At 43.3% G+C, this 17408-nt stretch overlaps 1 protein-coding gene across 11 annotated transcripts in view; it reads left to right on the top strand.

The window, feature by feature from the left end:
• The first annotated feature begins 17048 nt into the window (after positions 1 to 17048).
• The window catches only part of MAPKAP1 (MAPK associated protein 1), a 227585-nt gene continuing 227225 nt past the window's right edge, over positions 17049 to 17408 (top strand). For 6 of the 11 annotated variants that reach the window (XR_013759712.1, XM_079113804.1, XM_079113795.1 and 3 more), the window contains exon 1: positions 17052 to 17315. The gene's annotated coding sequence lies outside the window, so the exon portion shown is untranslated. Of the gene's footprint in view, positions 17316 to 17408 lie in introns of all 11 variants that reach the window. The other 5 variants (XM_079113807.1, XM_079113796.1, XM_079113797.1 and 2 more) reach the window with 3 other exon arrangements.

Genomic DNA, 17408 nt, shown 5'->3' with positions numbered 1-17408 from the left:
ACTGAGTATCAAACCCAGGGCCTCACACATGCCATGCAAGTGCTCTATCACTGAGCCACAACCCCAGCCCCTAGAATTCGGTTTTTTAGAACAGCTTCAGATTTATGAAAAATCTGAGAAGTTAGTACAGAGTTCCCATATAATCTGCATCCAGTTTCCCCAGCTATTAACATATTAGATTAGAAGGGTACATTTGCTACAATTAACAAACCAGCTGAAGTTTGGTTTCATTTATTAATAAATGGTTAAGTTTATTAACTGAAGTGCATGGTTTATTCCAATTCCCTCAATTCACTTGGTTTGCACTACTCTGGGATCTTACCCAGGATAGAATCCTGTCTCCTTCAGTGCCTCTCTCTTGACGGTCTCTCAGACTTTCTGTGCTCTGAACAACCTTGAGAGTTTTGAGAAGAACTGGTCAAGACTTTGGTAGGATGCCCCTCCCCTGGAATTTGTTTGATGTGTTTCTCATGGTTAGACTGGGGTGATGGGCTCAGGAGGAGGAAGGCCTTAGAGATCCAGGGTCACTTTAGCACAGTGTCTCCAGGGTGCACACCAGGGGCATGACTCACCTCTGTTGCTGACTCTGGTCATCTGGCTGATGTCGTGTTTGTCAGGTTTCTCCACTGTTTCTCCAAGATTACTCCGCTTTTCATTCTGGATTTTTTGGAAGGAAGTCACTATTCATAGCCATGTTTATGGAGTAGCAATTTGTGCTCCCTCCCATTGAGGGTGAAGTATCTATGAAAATTGTTTGAAATTTTTCTTTTCCAACATTCATTTATTCAACCATTTATTTCTATCCGTATGAACTTATGGATATTTTATACTTTGAGTTATAATTAAATACTACTTTGCTTAGTTTCTCAAATTGCTTTAAGTTTGGCCATGTGGAGAGCTTTTAATTAGCTCCTATGTCCCTTTTGCTTTATATTTTTTTCTTTTTCTTTCTTTCTTTTTTTTTTCTTTTTTGTGGTGCTGGGGATTGAACCCTGGGCTTTGTGCATGTGAGGCAAGCACTTTACCAACTGAGCTATAGCACCAGCCCCTCTTTTTCTTTCTTTTCTTTTAAATTTATTTTTTATTTTTTATTTTGAGACAGTTGCCCAGGCTTGTCTTAAACTTGCAATCCTGCCTAAGCCTCCCTAGTAGCTGCGATTGTAGGAGTGCTCCAGCATGCGTGACTCAGAATGAAATTGTTTAAAATTCGAAATCACTATTGTTGAATCTGAAGGGAAAATATTTAAAAAACCTCTGTATTATCTTCCTTGGGAGAAAAGAATGCTAAAATCACGGCATCTGGGGATATAGTTCCACGATAGAGTGCTTGCCTAGCATGTTTGAGGCCTGGGGTCCATCCTTAGTAACTCCAAAACAACAACAAAGAATTTATATCTTTGAGAGGCAATTTTTCTCTTTTGTAGTTTACATATATAGAACATCTTACAGTTCTTAAATGGCATTATATAATGCCAGATGTTATTACTTCTGCACATGTAGGGAAACTGAGGCACAGAGAAGTGATATGACTGCCCATCCATGTACACAAGGGGGCAGAAGCTAAAATTAACCTACTCCATTCCAAGCAATATTTTGTGCTAAGATTTTAGCAAAGGACAGGAAATACAGGCTGACGTGGTGGTGCCCTGGAACCTGAGGCAGGAAGATCCCAAGTTGAGGTCAGCCAGGGCAATTTAGTAAGACCCTGTACAGAATAAAATAAAGAACTGGGGATGCAGCTCATTGGTAGAGTATTTGCCTAACGTGAGTGAGGTCCTAGGTTCAATCCCTAGTATTGCAAAAACAAAACGAAACAAAAATATGGGAATTACAAAGATGAATAATTTATAATCCTGCTCATCCCCTTCTTTTCTTTTCTTTTCTTTTTTTTTTTTTTTTTTTTTGCGGTGTTGGGGATTGAACCCAGGGTCTCTACCAACCGAGCTATGTCCCCAGCCCTTTTTTTTTTTTTTTTAATATATATTTTGTTTTAGTTGCAGGTGGACACAATAGCTTTATTTTATTTCCATGTGGTGCTGAGGATTGAACCCAGGGCCTCACACATGCTAGGCAAGCTCTTTACCACTGAGCCACAACCCTAGCCCCTACCCACACCCCCCACCCCCTTATTTTCAACAGTCTTTTTCTCTCCAGTATAATGTCCAGATTAGGGGGGAGATTGTACTTGTGCTTGGGAAGAACAGGTTGGCTTCCCCCTCACTGTTTCCCTTTCCTACCAATCCCTTTGCTATGTAAAAGCAGACATGAGTTCTTGGGCTGTTTCCTAAAACCAGACCAGGGGCTTCAACCCAAGAACCCTGAGAGTGGGCCAGGTATGGGAAAAGGCACAGCATAAGTGTCATGATGAACAGTGGCTGCATCGTGGCCTTCGTCACATCCACCGCCCCTCAGGAGGGTGACCTGCTTGTGGACAAGTAGGCTGCAGATCCCGCTCTGTGAAAGCTTTCCAATATTTCCAGAGAAGCAGAATAGCCCTGAGCAGGCCAGACTGCGTGGATTCAGCCTTGGAGCTATTTACCTTTCATTTTGTTTTACTTCTAGGCTGGAGTTTGTTCATCATTGTTCTAAGCATCAGTTTTGCTCAAAGTCACTGGAGTGACAGTATTCACACCTTTCCACAGCCTCTTACTGCATTTAATGTACAGTTGTTCTGGACCACTGATAGAGAGACATCTATTCTAACTAGGGTTGCCCAATGGGTGTGAGGGAGCGTGTTAGCTTGGGCCAGATTATCAAGTGGTAATCCTCATTCCCTATAATATCGATATTTATCTAGCTGTGTGCTTCAATTGTGCCGGTTATCAGGGATGCTATGATGTCTGACATACTCTCTTGCCTCACGTTACTTCTAGTTCAGTAAATTGTCCCAGGCAAGGTGGGGAGATGATGCAGGCACAGGAAGGATTTCAAAGACTGTTATTTGGAGACTCAGGTATCTTCTTGGAGCTGGGGCAACATCAGCTTTCCTGGCTTGTATAAATTCCAGCACAGTTCACATGCACATGTGGGTGCTCTTTGAAGGTGATGATAATGAATTGAGATACAGAAAACCTAAAAGCACTTTCTAAGAGTATTGACTTGGGGGGTAATGCTTTAAAAAGAGTCCCTGTGAGAAAAGGCAAAAGGAATTGGGGTTACTAATAACACATCATGGAGAAAAGAAGGTTAAGGAGAATTTAATAGCCATCTTCAAATATCTAAAGGGATATTGCTCATGTGTTTTAAACATCAGTTCTTGTCTACCAAGGACAGGACATGAGGGAATTATCTTAAATGGGAACAGGAGGGACTTAGATTAGATATCAACAGGGAAAAAATAAAACCCAGCTGAAAGGACTGTGAGACACTGGGCACCAACACAATTTAGAGAAAGGACAGGGTTATTTTAAGAACGGGGGCTGCTGGTTATTATTGGGTAAGTAGAGATCTTGGGGCTTCCCAGGCAGCTAGTTACACATTATATCATCTTGAGCAAGTGATTTCATCTTTCTGAGACTCAGTTTCCTCATTCATTAAGTGGATGGATAATAACATCCAGTTACTGGATTGTTTGGAGCATTAAATTAGACTCCCTGTTAGCCCAGAACCTGGCACGGGGTAAGGTAGACCAGTGATGGATGCCATTTACTGTTAATCAACTACAGGCTTATCTGAAAAAAAAAAAAAAAAAAAAAAAGCAAAATGTAAAACACTCTACACATAAAGATAAAGTTCTCTTTTCAGGTGCATCAAACAAATACTGCTGTGTGTAGTGGGATTTACAATCCCAATAACATGTGATGTGAACACTCCAAAAGTTAAATACATATAAAGTTAACATAATGGAGTCAGTGAGGTGGTTAAGACCATGAAATTGGTAGAAGATGTGAGTACTCAGAACAGTGCCTGGCATCTGGGAATTGTTTGCCCTTGGTAAAGCCAAAGCACAGGCCTGGGGGTGTATTCAGTGGCAGGGTGTACTTGGCATGTGCAGGGCCCTAGGTTCCTTCCCCAGCTCCACAAAAATGAACAGTTAAACACACAGACATATACACCCAGAGTGCAAGGTCAATACTCTTTTTACTTATTTTTTTGTAGTACTAGGGTTTGAACCCAGGGCTTAGTACATAATAGGCAAGTGTTCTGCCACTGAGCTACATCCCTGTTCCGATAAAGTCAATTTTCTAGTGAAAAGTTCAAATTTCAAGTAAGAGGTTCTAAGGAAAAATTGCTTCAAATTACTGTGGGCCAAACAGGTGGATAAGATCTGAATCCACCATCTGTAAATGTACTCTCTCTGGCTGGGCTGGTGGCCGCCTATAATCCCAACTACTTAGGAGGCTGAGGCAGGAGGATCACAAGTTTGAGTCCAGTCTTACAACTTAGTGAGACCTTGTCTCAAAATAAAAAACGACAAGAGCCGAGGATGTAGATCAGTGTGGAATGCTTGCCTCACATGCAACAGTTCCATGCACTGGTTCCATCCTCAGTACTGTCCCCATTGATGCGCTCCCTCGGAGCATCTTGGTTTTCTCAATACAGGGCTCCATTATTCACTACCTTGTGTCCTAAGTAATGAATAATTTCCCCTCCTCTACCCAGGGCACGCTAGGCAAGCACTCCTCTGAGCTATACCCCCAACCCTTTGTATATTTTATTTTGAGAAAGGGTCTCACTAAGTTGCCCAGGCTGGCCTCAAACTTGTGATTCTCCTACCTCAGTCTCCTGAGTCACTGGGATGCATTTATTCTTAAAACATTTGCAGGCACCACTTTGAAAACCTAACTTGTCAGCTTCACAGAAAGACAGCTATGTGTTTCTGACATTTTGAATACACCCAAGAAACAATCCTCTCCATTATGATTCTGTTCTATGAACTTGACTTCATAGCAATTATAACTCTGCAGCACACTTAACTTACTAATATTTATTGAAATATTTTTAGCTGCAAAAACATTTTATGTTCACTATTATTTATTAATGCCCTGTTTTAAAATATTACACATAAAATTTATTCCAGTGCACATTAGTAAATAAATTATGCTTGTAATTTCTAATGCATTTTTAATTATAAATTTATCCATGTCTACCTTTATTTATGATAGCGGTGTCTCACTGTTGAACATACTGTATATTAATGGAGACACTGTTAATTATGCATTCTTGGAAGTTGCATTCGACAAAACATACGAGTCTGTTTTTTACATCCTAAGTACTGTTAACATCAATTAATTTAGGGGTTGGCACTCACTGTACTAGCTAACCTCTGAAATAAGGAAGGCACTACCTGGCCGGGCATGGGGGCACACGCCTGTAATCCCAGCGCTCAGGAGGCTGAGGGAGGAGGATGGCAGGTTCGAGGCCAGCCTCAGCAACTTACTGAGGCCCTAAGCAAGTTTAACAAGACCCTGTCTTAAAATATAAAAAAGGCTGGGAATGTGGCTCAGTGATTAAGCGCCCCTGGGTTCAGTTCCTGGCATGCGCACACACAAAGACACTACCAGAAGCAGGCTACAGGGCCTGGATTTTGTAGCTACAGAAATACTGTAATAAAACCAGATGTCCAGTTCTCACCCTAAGTACCTAAAAAGGGTCACTCACCGGAAATAATATTCAGCATGAAACAAAGCTGGGCAAATCTCTGCCGAACCTCCAGTACTGATCTGCCTTTCTTCTCCAGTGTTGGGGATGGAACCCAGGGCCTCACACATGCTAGGCAAGTGCCCTGCTGCTGAGTGACATCCCTAGCCTAATGATCCGTATTTAAACAGTCTCCTCAAAGTGTTACCTTTAAAGATTTTCTGGTTGGTTAATTTTGTGCTTCTGCCCGCCAGACTTACCTTATTACAAGCAGTATATTTGCTTTAAAAAATTCTTTACATTGAAACTTTATTTAAATTTGAGAAAACACTATGGTGCTGTAAGATGGTGCACTTCTGGGGGCTTCTTTGACACCTAATTTACTCTTTCCTGGCACTGCATTATACCATGGGAGTATAAATGCGTCTTTTCTCTCTAGGAGGAAAAAAAATATTTCAAAAGGAGAAGTCAAAATTGGGAAGATAGCCGGGAAATCTATTTACACATATAAAATAAAAAGAACACACATTTGCAAGTAACTGGAAGGTGCCTCCTCTTCCCCCACAGCTTTGACAGGGCTTGAAAGAGCATTATTTTCTCCCTAGTGTGTTTATGCTCTGCTCCTCATCCTGTTTGGCCAAGTGGTGTTTTCCATGTGCTGATAATGCTTATGTAAAACAAGATTTCCAATTGCTTCCACATCTCTGTTAAATGAAAAGGTGGTCAAGATGCACATTTTTGAGCACCTTCTCATTTAGTGTTCATTTTGGGATAAATGCGTGACAAATGGTAAACAGAATGAAGTGATTCTTGTGACCTATTATGGAAGAGAGAGGTAATCTGGGAAAGCTTCCTGGAGGAAGCCGTATTTGAACTGGGTCTTCAAGAATGAGTAGAGGCTGGAGATATAGCTCAGTTCATTATGTGCTTGCAAAGCAAGCACATAGGCCCTGGGTTCAATCCCCAGCACTACAAAAACAAATAAACAAACAGTAGAAATGGTTAATGTGTGTGTTAAAAAACATATGTATACATATGTATATATATATATATTTTTTTTTTTTTTTTTTTTTTTTGTACTAGGGATTGAACTCAGGGGCACTTAACCATTGAGCTACACCCCTATTCCTTTTTATTTTTTCTTTTGAGACAGGGTCTTGCTAAGTTGCTGAGGCTGGCCTCGAATTTGTGATTGTCCTGCCTCAGCCTCCCCAGTCATTGGGATTACAGGCCTGCACACTGCACCTTGCTCCACAAATATATTTTTTAAAACATCACTTGTACATTGGTGATTATTCTTTCAGAATCCTGCAGCTACGTTATGTAGAAAACTAAGACGGTCATGTGGGAGGGCACAAGGAGAAACACCAAGGGATCCCTACCAACATCTCCAGTCATAGATGGGAAGCCATCTTAGTCCTTCCAAACATTCTGGCCACCATCTGACTGCAATGAGGTAAGCAAGCCCAGGCAAGACTGGCAGGAGACACACCATCGCCACAGCAGCCTGAGAAATAATAAATGGCTGTTTTAAGCCACTTTTTTTTTTAATGTATTATTTTTATTGTAAACAAATGGGATACATGTTGTTTCTCTGTTTGTGCATGGCGTAAAGGCATACCATCTGTGCAAACACAAATTTACATAGAGTAATGTCCTTTGATTCATTCTGTTATTTTTTCCCTTCCCCTCACCCCTCCCACCCCTCTTTTCCCTCTATACAGTCCTTCCTTCCCCCATACTTGTCCCCCTCCCTAACCCTATCTCTAACACTAACACTAACCCTTCCCTCCCCCCATTATGTGTCATCATCCACTTATTAGCGATATCATTCGTTCTTTGGTTTTTTGAGATTGGCTTATCTCACTTAGCATGATATTCTCCAATTTCATCCATTTGCCTGCAAATGCCATAATTTTATCATTCTTTATGGCTGAGTAATATTCCATTGTATATATATACCACAGTTTCTTTATCCATTCATCAATTGAAGGACATCTAGGTTGGTTCCACAGTCTGGCTATTGTGAATTGAGCAGCTATGAACATTGATGTGGCTGTATCTCTGCAGTATGCTGATTTTAAGTCCTTTGGGTATAGGCCAAGGAGTGGGATAGCTGGGTCAAATGGTGGTTCCATTCCAAGTTTTCTAAGGAATCTCCACACTGCTTTCCAGAGTGGCGGCACCAACTTGCAGCCCCACCAGCAATGTATGAATGTACCTTTCTCCCCACATCCTTGCCAACACCTATTGTTGCTTGTATTCTTGATAATCGCCATTCTAATTGGGGTGAGATGGAATCTTAGGGTGGTTTTGATTTGCATTTCTCTTATTACTAGAGATGTTGAACATTTTTCCATATGTTTGTTGATTGCTTGTAGATCTTCTGTGAAGTGTCTATTCATTTCCTTAGCCCATTTGTCGACTGGATTATTTGTATTCTTGGAGTAGAGTTTTTTGAGTTCTTTATAGATTCTGGAGATTAGTGCTCTATCTGAAGTATGATTGGCAAAGATATTCTCCCACTCTGTAGGCTCTTTCTTCGCATTGCTGATAGTTTCCTTTGCTGACAGAAAGCTTTTTAGTTTGAATCTATCCCAGTTATTGATTCTTGCTTTTATTTCTTGTGCTATGGGAGTCCTGTTAAGGAAGTCTGGTCCTAAGCCGACATGTTGAAGATCTGGACCTACTCTTTCTTCTATAATCTGCCAAGTCTCTGGTCTGATTCCGAGGTCCTTAATCCATTTTGAGTTTAGTTTCGTGCATGGTGAGAGATATGGGTTTAGTTTCATTCTGTTGCATATGGATTTCCAATTCTCCCAGCACCATTTGTTGAAGAGGCTATCTTTTCTCCATTGCATATTTTTGGCCCCTTTGTCTAATATGAGAAAATTGTATTTATTTGGGTTTGTGTCCGTGTCCTCTATTCTGTACCATTGATCCACCTGTCTATTTTGGTACCAATACCATGCCGTTTTTGTTACTATTGCTTTGTAGTAGAGTTGAAGATCTGGTATTGCAATACCCCCTGTTTCACTCTTCCTGCTAAGGATTGCTTTAGCTATTCTGGGTTTCTTATTCTTCCAGATGAATTTCATAATTGCTTGCTCTATTTCTGTAAGGTACGTCATTGGGATTTTAATTGGAATTGCATTGAATTTGTATAGCACTTTAGGTAGTATGGCCATTTTGACAATATTAATTCTTCCTATCCAAGAACGTGGGAGATCTTTCCATCTTCTAAGGTGTTCTTTAATTTCTTTCTTTAGTGTTCTGTAGTTCTCATTGTAGAGGTCTTTCACCTCTTTTGTGAGATTGATTCCCAAGTATTTTATTTTTTTCGAGGCTATTGTGAATGGGGTAGTTTTCCTAATTTCTCTTTCTGAAGATTCATCACTTATGTATAAAAATGCGTTGGATTTATGGGCATTGATCTTGTAACCTGCTACTTTACTGAATTCACTTATGAGTTCTAAGAGTTTTCTGGTGGAATTTCCAGATTCCTCTAAATATATAATCATGTCATCAGCGAACAGGGATAGTTTGAGTTCTTCTTTTCCAATTCGTATCCCTTTAATTTCTTTGGCTTGTCTAATTGCTCTGGCTAGAGTCTCAAGAACGATGTTGAATAGAAGTGGTGAAAGAGGGCATCCCTGCCTTGTTCCAGTTTTTAGGGGGAATGCTTTCAGTTTTCACCATTTAGAATGATATTAGCCATGGGCTTAGCATAAATGGCCTTTACAATGTTAAGGAATGTTCCCACTATTCCTATTTTTTCTAGTGTTTTGAGCATGAAGGGGTGCTGTATTTTATCAAATGCTTTTTCTGCATCTATTGAAATAATCATGTGATTCTTGACTTTAAGTCTATTGATATGGTGAATTACATTTATTGATTTCCTGATGTTGAACCAACCTTGCATCCCTGGGATGAAACCCACTTGATCATGGTGCACTATCCTTTTAATATGTTTTTGTATGCGATTTGCTAAAATTGAGAATTTTTGCGTCGATGTTCATTAAGGATATTGGTCTGAAATTTTCTTTCCTTGATGAGTCTCTGTCTGGTTTAGGTATCAGTGTGATATTGGCTTCATAGATGAGTTTGGGAGGGTTCCCTCCTCTTCTATTTTATGGAATACTTTGAGAAGTATTGGAAAGAGCTCTTCTTTAAAGGTTTTGTAGAACTCGGCTGAGAACCCATCTGGTCCTGGACTTTTCTTTGTTGGTAGGCTTTTGATGACTTCTTCTATTTCAGTACTTGAAATTGGTCTATTTAAATTGTGTATGTCCTCCTCGTTCAGTTTAGGCAATTCATATGTCTCTAGAAACCTGTTGATGTCTTCAAAATTTTCTATTTTGTTGGAGTATAGATTTTCAAAATAGCTTCTAATTATGTTTTGTATTTCAATCGTGTCTGTTGTGATATTTCCTTGTTCATTCCGAATTTTAGTGATTTGAGTTTTCTCTCGTCTTCTCTTTGTTAGTGTGGCTAAAGGTTTATCCATTTTGTTTATTTTTTTGAATAACCAACTATTTATTTTGTCAATTTTTTGTATTGTTTCTTTTGTTTCAATTTCATTGATTTCAGCTCTGAGTTTAACTATTTCCTGTCTTCTACTACTTTTGGTGCTGGTCTGTTCTTTTTCTAGGGCTTTGAGCTGTAGTGTTAGGTCGTTTATTTGTTGAGTTTTACTTCTTTTATTAAATGCACTCCATGAAATAAATTTCCCTCTAAGTACTGCTTTCATAGTGTCCCAGAGATTTTGATATGATGTTTCTTTGTTCTCATTTACCTCTAAGAATTTTTAAATTTCCTTCCTAATATCTTCTGTTATCCATTCATCATATAATAGCATATTATTTAATCTCCAGATGTTGGAATAGTTTCTGTGTTTTACTCTTTCATTTATTTCTAACTTCAATCCATTATGATCTGATAGAATACAAGGTAGTGTCTCTATCTTCTTGTATTTGCTAACATTAGCTTTGTGGCATAATATATGGTCTATTTTAGAGAAGGATCCATGTGCTGCTGAGAAGAAAGTGTATTCGCTCTTGGTTGGATGGTATATTCTATAAATGTCCGTTAAGTCTAAATTATTGATTGTGTTATTGAGATCTATGGTTTCTTTGTTCAAGTTTTGTCTGGAAGATCTGTCCAGTGGTGAGAGAGGCGTGTTAAAATCACCTAGTATTATTGTGTTATGGTCTATTTGGTTTCTGAAATTGAGAAGGATTTGTTTGACATACATGGATGAGCCACTGTTTGGGGTATAGATGTTTATGATTGTTATATCTTGCTGATTTATGCCTCCCTTAAGCAGTATGAAATGACTTTCTTTATCCCTTCTGACTATCTTTGGCTTGAAGTCCACATTATCTGAAATGAGGATGGATACTCCAGCTTTTTTGCTGAGTCCATGTGCATGGTATGTTTTTCCCCATCCTTTCACCTTTAGACTATGGGTATCTTTTTCTATGAGGTGAGTCTCTTGTAGGCAACATATTGTTGGAGCCTTCTTTTTAATCCAATCTGCCAGTCTATGTCTTTTGATTGATGAATTCAGGCCATTAACATTCAGGGTTATTATTGAGATATGATTTGGTTTCCCGGTCATATGGTTCATTTTTAAAATTTTATTTATTTATTTATTTGACACTACTTGGTTCCTCCTTTATTTGACAATTCCTTTAGGATAATTCCTCCCTTTGCTGATTTGCTTCTTTGTTTTTCATCTCTTCCTCATGGAATATTTTGCTGAGAATGTTCTGTATTGCTGGCTTTCTTTTTGTAAATTCTTTTAGCTTTTGTTTATCATGGAAGGATTTTATTTCATCATCAAATTTGAAGGTAAGTTTTGCTGGGTATAAGATTCTTGGTTGGCATCCATTTTCTTTCAGGGCTTGAAAAATGTTGTTCCAGGCCCTTCTTACTTTTAGGGTCTGGATTGAAAAATCTGCTGATATCCGTATTGGTTTCCCCCTGAATGTAATTTGGTTCTTTTCTCTCACAGCCTTTAAAATTCTGTCTTTATTTTGTATGTTCGGTATTTTCATTATAATGTGCCTTGGAGTGGGTCTGTAGTAATTTTGTGTATTTGGAGTCCTATAAGCCTCTTGAACTTGATTTTCCATTTCATTCTTCAGATTTGGGAAATTTTCTGATATTATTTCATTGAATAGATTGTTCATTCCTTTGGTTTGTTTTTCTAGGCCTTCCTCAATCCCAATAATTCTTAAATTTGGCCTTTTCATGATATCCCATAATTCTTGTAGATTCTGTTCATGATTTCTTACCATCTTCTCTGTTTGTTCAACTTTGTTTTCAAGGTTAAATATTTTGTCTTCAATGTCTGAGGTTCTGTCTTCCAGGTGTTCTATCCTACTGGGTATGCTTTCTATGGAGTTCTTAATTTGGTTTATTGTTTCCTTCATTTCAAGGATTTCTGTTTGGTTTTTTTTCAATATCTCTAACTCTTTATTGAAATGGTCTTTTGCTTCCTGTATTTGTTCTTTTAACTGTTGATTGGTGCGATCATTCAATGCCTGCATTTGCTCTTTCATCTCATCATTCAATGCCTGCATTTGGTCTTTCATCTCATCATTTGCTTCCCTGATCATTTTAATTATGTACATTCTGAACTCCTTTTCTGTCATTTCTTCTTCCATGCTGTCATTGGGATTTATTGATGTAACATCTAGATTTGTTTGCGGCATTTTCTTTCCTTGTTTTCTCGTATTGTTCAGGTATCAGTGGACCGCTGAGATATTGCAGATTTCCTCTATTGACTTACAATGTCCTTGAAGATTTCTATATATATCCCCTCTTAGCCTTCAGTAGGCTGAAGTCTTGGAGGAAGTTGATAATGCGGTTCTCCACAAGGAAGCTGCCTCTCTAGGAGTGGTGGCCTTCAGGTGGGGTATATTCCCTGCTAGTGGGCAGAGGTGCCTCCACTTGTTGACCAATGGTCATCCAAAGGGGAACTAGGCTGCGGGCTTAGGCAAGGTCTGTTTGGGCCTGTGTCTCTGGTTTTTGTCCTTTTGGGGAAACCTCACCTGGCAGGGAAGACTCACCTGGTGGGGAGGTCTCGCTGGTCAGTTCCCCTCCTAGAGGTTCCCCTGAATTTACAGCTACCGCCTGGGCTGGGCTGCCTTCCTCTGCAAAATTCCCAGGGGCCTGGCCCTACCTCCTGGGCCTGGGAGCCTCACCCTTCGCAGATGAATCTCCTTAGGCTGCCCCTCCCCAGAAAATCTGCCCGCAGTCCTGGAACCTTCGCTCCGCCCCTAAGCGTGTCTCTGTGCGGCTCTTCCACCAAGAAGCCTCCTAGATCCTGGGACCCTGCTCTGCACCTAATCGCCTGGCTATGCAGCCCCTCCTCTGAGCAGCCACCTGGGGCCCAATATAATCACTCTGAGTCCCAGAGACCTGCCGCACTCCTCTTCCTCCAGACAGCTGCCCAGTATTCCAGTGCGGTCACTAGGAGTCCAAGCAACTCACTGCGTTCCTCCTCCTCCCACCAACCGCCCGTAGCCCTGGGCAGTCACTCCGAGTTGAAGTGACCCGCCCCGTTCCTCCTCCTCCTCCAGGTAACCCCCCGGGTGTTCAGGAGCGGTCACTCTGAGTGGCTCTGAATCCACGTGACCCGCTGCACGCCTCCTCTGGGCAGCCGCCCGGAGCTCTGGTGCGGCCACTCGAGACCAAGCAACCCACCGCGCTCCTCCTCCAGGCAGCCCCCCTGTGTTCAGGAGCGGTCGCTTTAAGTCCAAACAACTCACCAATCGCTTCCTCCTCTGAGCAGCTGCCTGGAGCTCTAATGCAGTCACTGCGAGTCCAAGTGACCCGCCGTGCTCCTCCTCCTCCTTCTCCTCCTCCTCCTCCTCAGGGCAGGCCCCGGTGTCAGGAGTGGTCACTCTGAGTCCACACAGCTCTCCTCGCCGCTCCTCTCCTGGGCAGCCACCGGAGCCCCCGTGGTTGCTCCGAGTCCAAGCACTGTGCTGAGCAGCCTCCTCTACGATGCTCTCAGTTGTCCGAGTTCACTGCTCCAGCGGGGGGAGGGGTGTCTCACCAGCAGCTCTACTTCACAAAGTTCCCTGTGTTCCGGGACTACCGCCCCATCCAGGACGCCTCCCCAGCGGGAGAGACTTACCCGGCTGCTTTGAGTTGGTCCCAAGTCTCTCAATATCTCCTCTTTTGAATCCTGAGTCCTGGAGCAACATGAAATGCAGCCACCCTCTAGGCCGCCATCTTGAAAACCCTCCTTAAGCCACTTTTGAAAAACGAATAGAAGTTTCCTGAGTGCGCAGGGGCAGGGTGATTGAAGTTCCAGCAGAATGTGAGGAAAGGAAATGCATAAAGGGACTCGACCCTTGCAGCCCATCTTGGCATGCTGGCCCACAGGAGCTGGCATTTACGGGACACTTCCAGGGTACCAGGGGTTGTTTTAAGTAGCCTCCATGCATTGCTTCAGAGTCCTCACAACAACCTAGATGGGGAAATGGAGACACAGACGGCAAGTAGCTTGTTGAAGTCCACAGAGCTAGTAGGCATCTTTGATCTCTGCCCATTGTCCCAGTCTAGTTCTGAGAACCAGAAGAAAGGGAACAGCCACCCCCTAACATGACTTTCTTTCCAAGCTAGAGATGAAGGCTGTGGAACCTGGTCCTCAGGAATGCTCTCGTGGCTGCTGGGGTCCCCTAGCCTGCCTGGCCAGCACCATCTGACAGTGCTGTGTTTCTGTATGTGTTAGCTCTGATCCCACCACCATGCACCACTAGGTCTGGAAAGAGGTCAACATATGCTTTGCTCTTCAACCTGACTTCCACACTCCAGTGGGACTCTCCTTGTCTCCTGCCATCCTTGACTGTTTTCTCTCCACATCTACCTGCCCAGTGGTGTTCCTCAGGTGGGAAACACCTCTGGTTTCCACTTCACCTGCTTTTGTCCATGATCCTAGGGGCTTTTGAGATCCATGAGCTTCTCAGTTCCTTAATGGTCTCATTTTCAATGATTTCCCCCTCCGTTCCCCTGAAGCAGGGAACACAATTTCACCTGTCTCTTCACTTGAAGATCTTCATTAAGACATTAATCTCTGAAGACACCTCTGTCCTTCTGCCCTACTCTGTCAGTGACGTCCATTGTACATTGAGACCTTCAGGCCAATGACACCAGCATTTCTGGAATTCTCTTCCCTATCCAGCACACATTCTGTGGTCCTTTATATTAAAGTACTCTTAAAAGATGAGATCTTGGGCTGGGGAGATAGCTCAGCTGGTAGAGTGCTTGCCTTGCAAGCACAAGGCCCTGAGTTCGATCCCCAGTACCGGGGCGGGGCGGGGCGGGGCGGGGCGGGGCGGGGCGGGGCGGGGCGGGGGGGGGGGGGGATGAGATCTTAAATGTCATGACTTGTCCTGCAAAAATCCTTCCTTGGATTAATCCAGTTTCTCACTCTGTCTATGCATGTGTCTTGATTGCTCAAACTAGCAAGAGGGGAAAAATCACAGGAATCATCATATTATTACTATCATAAGTTCGCGGTTTCCATTATCAACTGGTTCCTCAATAATGTCCTTGAAACTGTACCATATTTCCCTCCATGTCAACTTGCCATAGTAACTATTTCAAACCCATAGTTGAACTTGACTATGAGCTGCTTTAGGGCAGGAATCCTGTCTGGCCTTTGTGTAACTGAATTTCCAGTGCCTAAGACAGGCTTAATACATACTAGGCATTCAGTAAATATCTGTGTACTGTGGTGCACACCTGTAATCCCAGCTGCTTGGGAACTGAGGCAGGGGAATCCCAGGGGAATCCAAATTTGAGGACCCAGCAACTTAAGGAGAACCTGTCTCAAACTCAAAAAGGGCTTGGGGTGTACCTCAGTGATAGAGGCACCCTGGGTTCAATCCCCTCCCTGCCAAAAATCTGTGTACTAGTGGAGGTATAGGAATAGGGGTAAATGTTCACCACGGGTCAGGCTCTGTTCTATGTGAGTTGTATGTATTAGCTCACGCAATCCCACAACTCAAAGAGGTTTAGCTGGGGCTTTTACCATTCTCATTTAACACAAAAGGAGAGGCAGTTTGGAGAGGGGAAGTCACGAGACCAGAAATGGCAGAATGGGTATTCGATCTTCTGAACCTATAAATCCTTAGCATTCCAGCTGATTTCCGTTTTAGTCCAGTCGAGTTTCATATGCCTGAGGGACAGGCAGTTGGGCTTCAGACTGGAGCTTGAGAGATCTGAAAATGGAGAGATGGAGAGGAGATCTAGGAAGGGGGCAGGGGGTGGTGTTGCACCCTGAACATTCCAGAGGTTCAACCCCCAGTACCACAGAGAGAGACAGAGATCGTGGTGATTTCAGAAAATGGAGCATTTGTTCACACCTGTTCTTTTGCAGAGCGCCTCCAACAGGTCCCTGACGGAGCTGTAAGTGTACGAGTGCACCTGGGCGCCTTTCCTTTCCCGTTTGTGACGACACCTGTCATATATTTGAATACATGAGACGATCCATGGTGTATTGTTTGGTGATTTTAAAATTGGGTAGGGGTCCCCCAGGGTTGAAATTCAACTTTTTTTTTTTTTTTTTTTTTTTTTTTTTGGTGGTATTGGGAATTGAACCCAGGGGCATTCTACCACTGAATTACATTCCTTAGTCTTTTATGTATTTATTTTATTTGAGACAGGATCTCACTAAGTTGCTCAAGTTGACCTTGAACTCACTAAGTTGCTCAAGTTGACCTTGAACTCCTGCCTCAGCCGTCCAGGTCGCTGGGATCACAGGCATGCACCACGACGCCCGGCTGCTCAATACATTTTTGAGAAACTTCCCAGGCCATTTCTCAGGTAGAACACTATCATTGCACTGCTTAAGGTCCCTTTCCCCCGTCACCATGGCTTCTGCCACTGATTTCCAGAGGGCAGAGATTGAGAACTGGGAGCCCCTGTTCGGTGTCAGTCCTTTCAGATCTCATCGAAACCTCCTGGTAGTTCTCTTCATAAAATTATTATTTGCATTTTAGAGAAAAAAAGGCATAGCTTCCTGTGTGTTTATTACTATCAGGCCCATTGCTGAGTGTTTCTTATGGGTGGGACTCCCAGAGGGGAGGTGAGTAGCCTAGGACATGCAGCAAGTTAGAGTTGGCATTTGAGCCCAGGTCTTTCAGATATCGCGGCTAAGCTGCCTCCTCGCTCATTTCCGGACAACTGAGGACTTTTCTCCGAGGAAATATGGAGAAAGATTATTCGCAAAGAACCCTAACGCTGATGTCTCTTCAAGGATAGTCCTCGCGCTGCTGTTCTTTGCCAGAAACCCCGCGTCAATCTCTTCCCCGGCGCCGGAGCAGCGGCGCGCATGCGCGGGGCTTCCCGCTTGGCCCCGCCTCCCGGGAGGGCGCTGCTCCATGCTCTCGGCTCTGGGGCTTGCGCACTGCGTCCCCAGCCAGAGGCTCCTTCCCGGTCAGGGACTTCCGGTGCGCCGGGGTGCGGTTCCGGGTCGTGGCGCGGCTCAGGGTAACAGGGCTGCTGCTCGGCCGGCCGGCGGCGGCGAGCAGCGGGGGCATGAGGGCGAGCCCGGGAAGCGGCAGCTGAGCGGGCCGGTAGGAGCGCCGGTCCCTGAGGATCGCGAGAGTGCAGAGTTCGGGGCAGGGGCCGGGAGGCGTGGGGAAGCCGGGCCCTCCCCTCAGGAACGTGCCCCGGGGCCCGTGCCCCGGCCCGTAGTGTGGAAGCAGCTTCAGGTAAAGGTTGCCCCAGCCGCTAGCTCCCTTGCTCGCCCGCCCGCCCTCTCGCCCACGCGCGGGACCTGGCGGCCCCTCACTCAACCGCTCTCG

The sequence above is a fragment of the Sciurus vulgaris genome (assembly GCF_902686455.1).
Source record: "Sciurus vulgaris genome assembly, chromosome: 15".
NCBI classification, from domain to species: domain Eukaryota; kingdom Metazoa; phylum Chordata; class Mammalia; order Rodentia; family Sciuridae; genus Sciurus; species Sciurus vulgaris.
The sequence above is the reverse complement of the archived record's forward strand: the minus strand, read 5'-3'. Positions and strand labels throughout refer to the sequence as shown.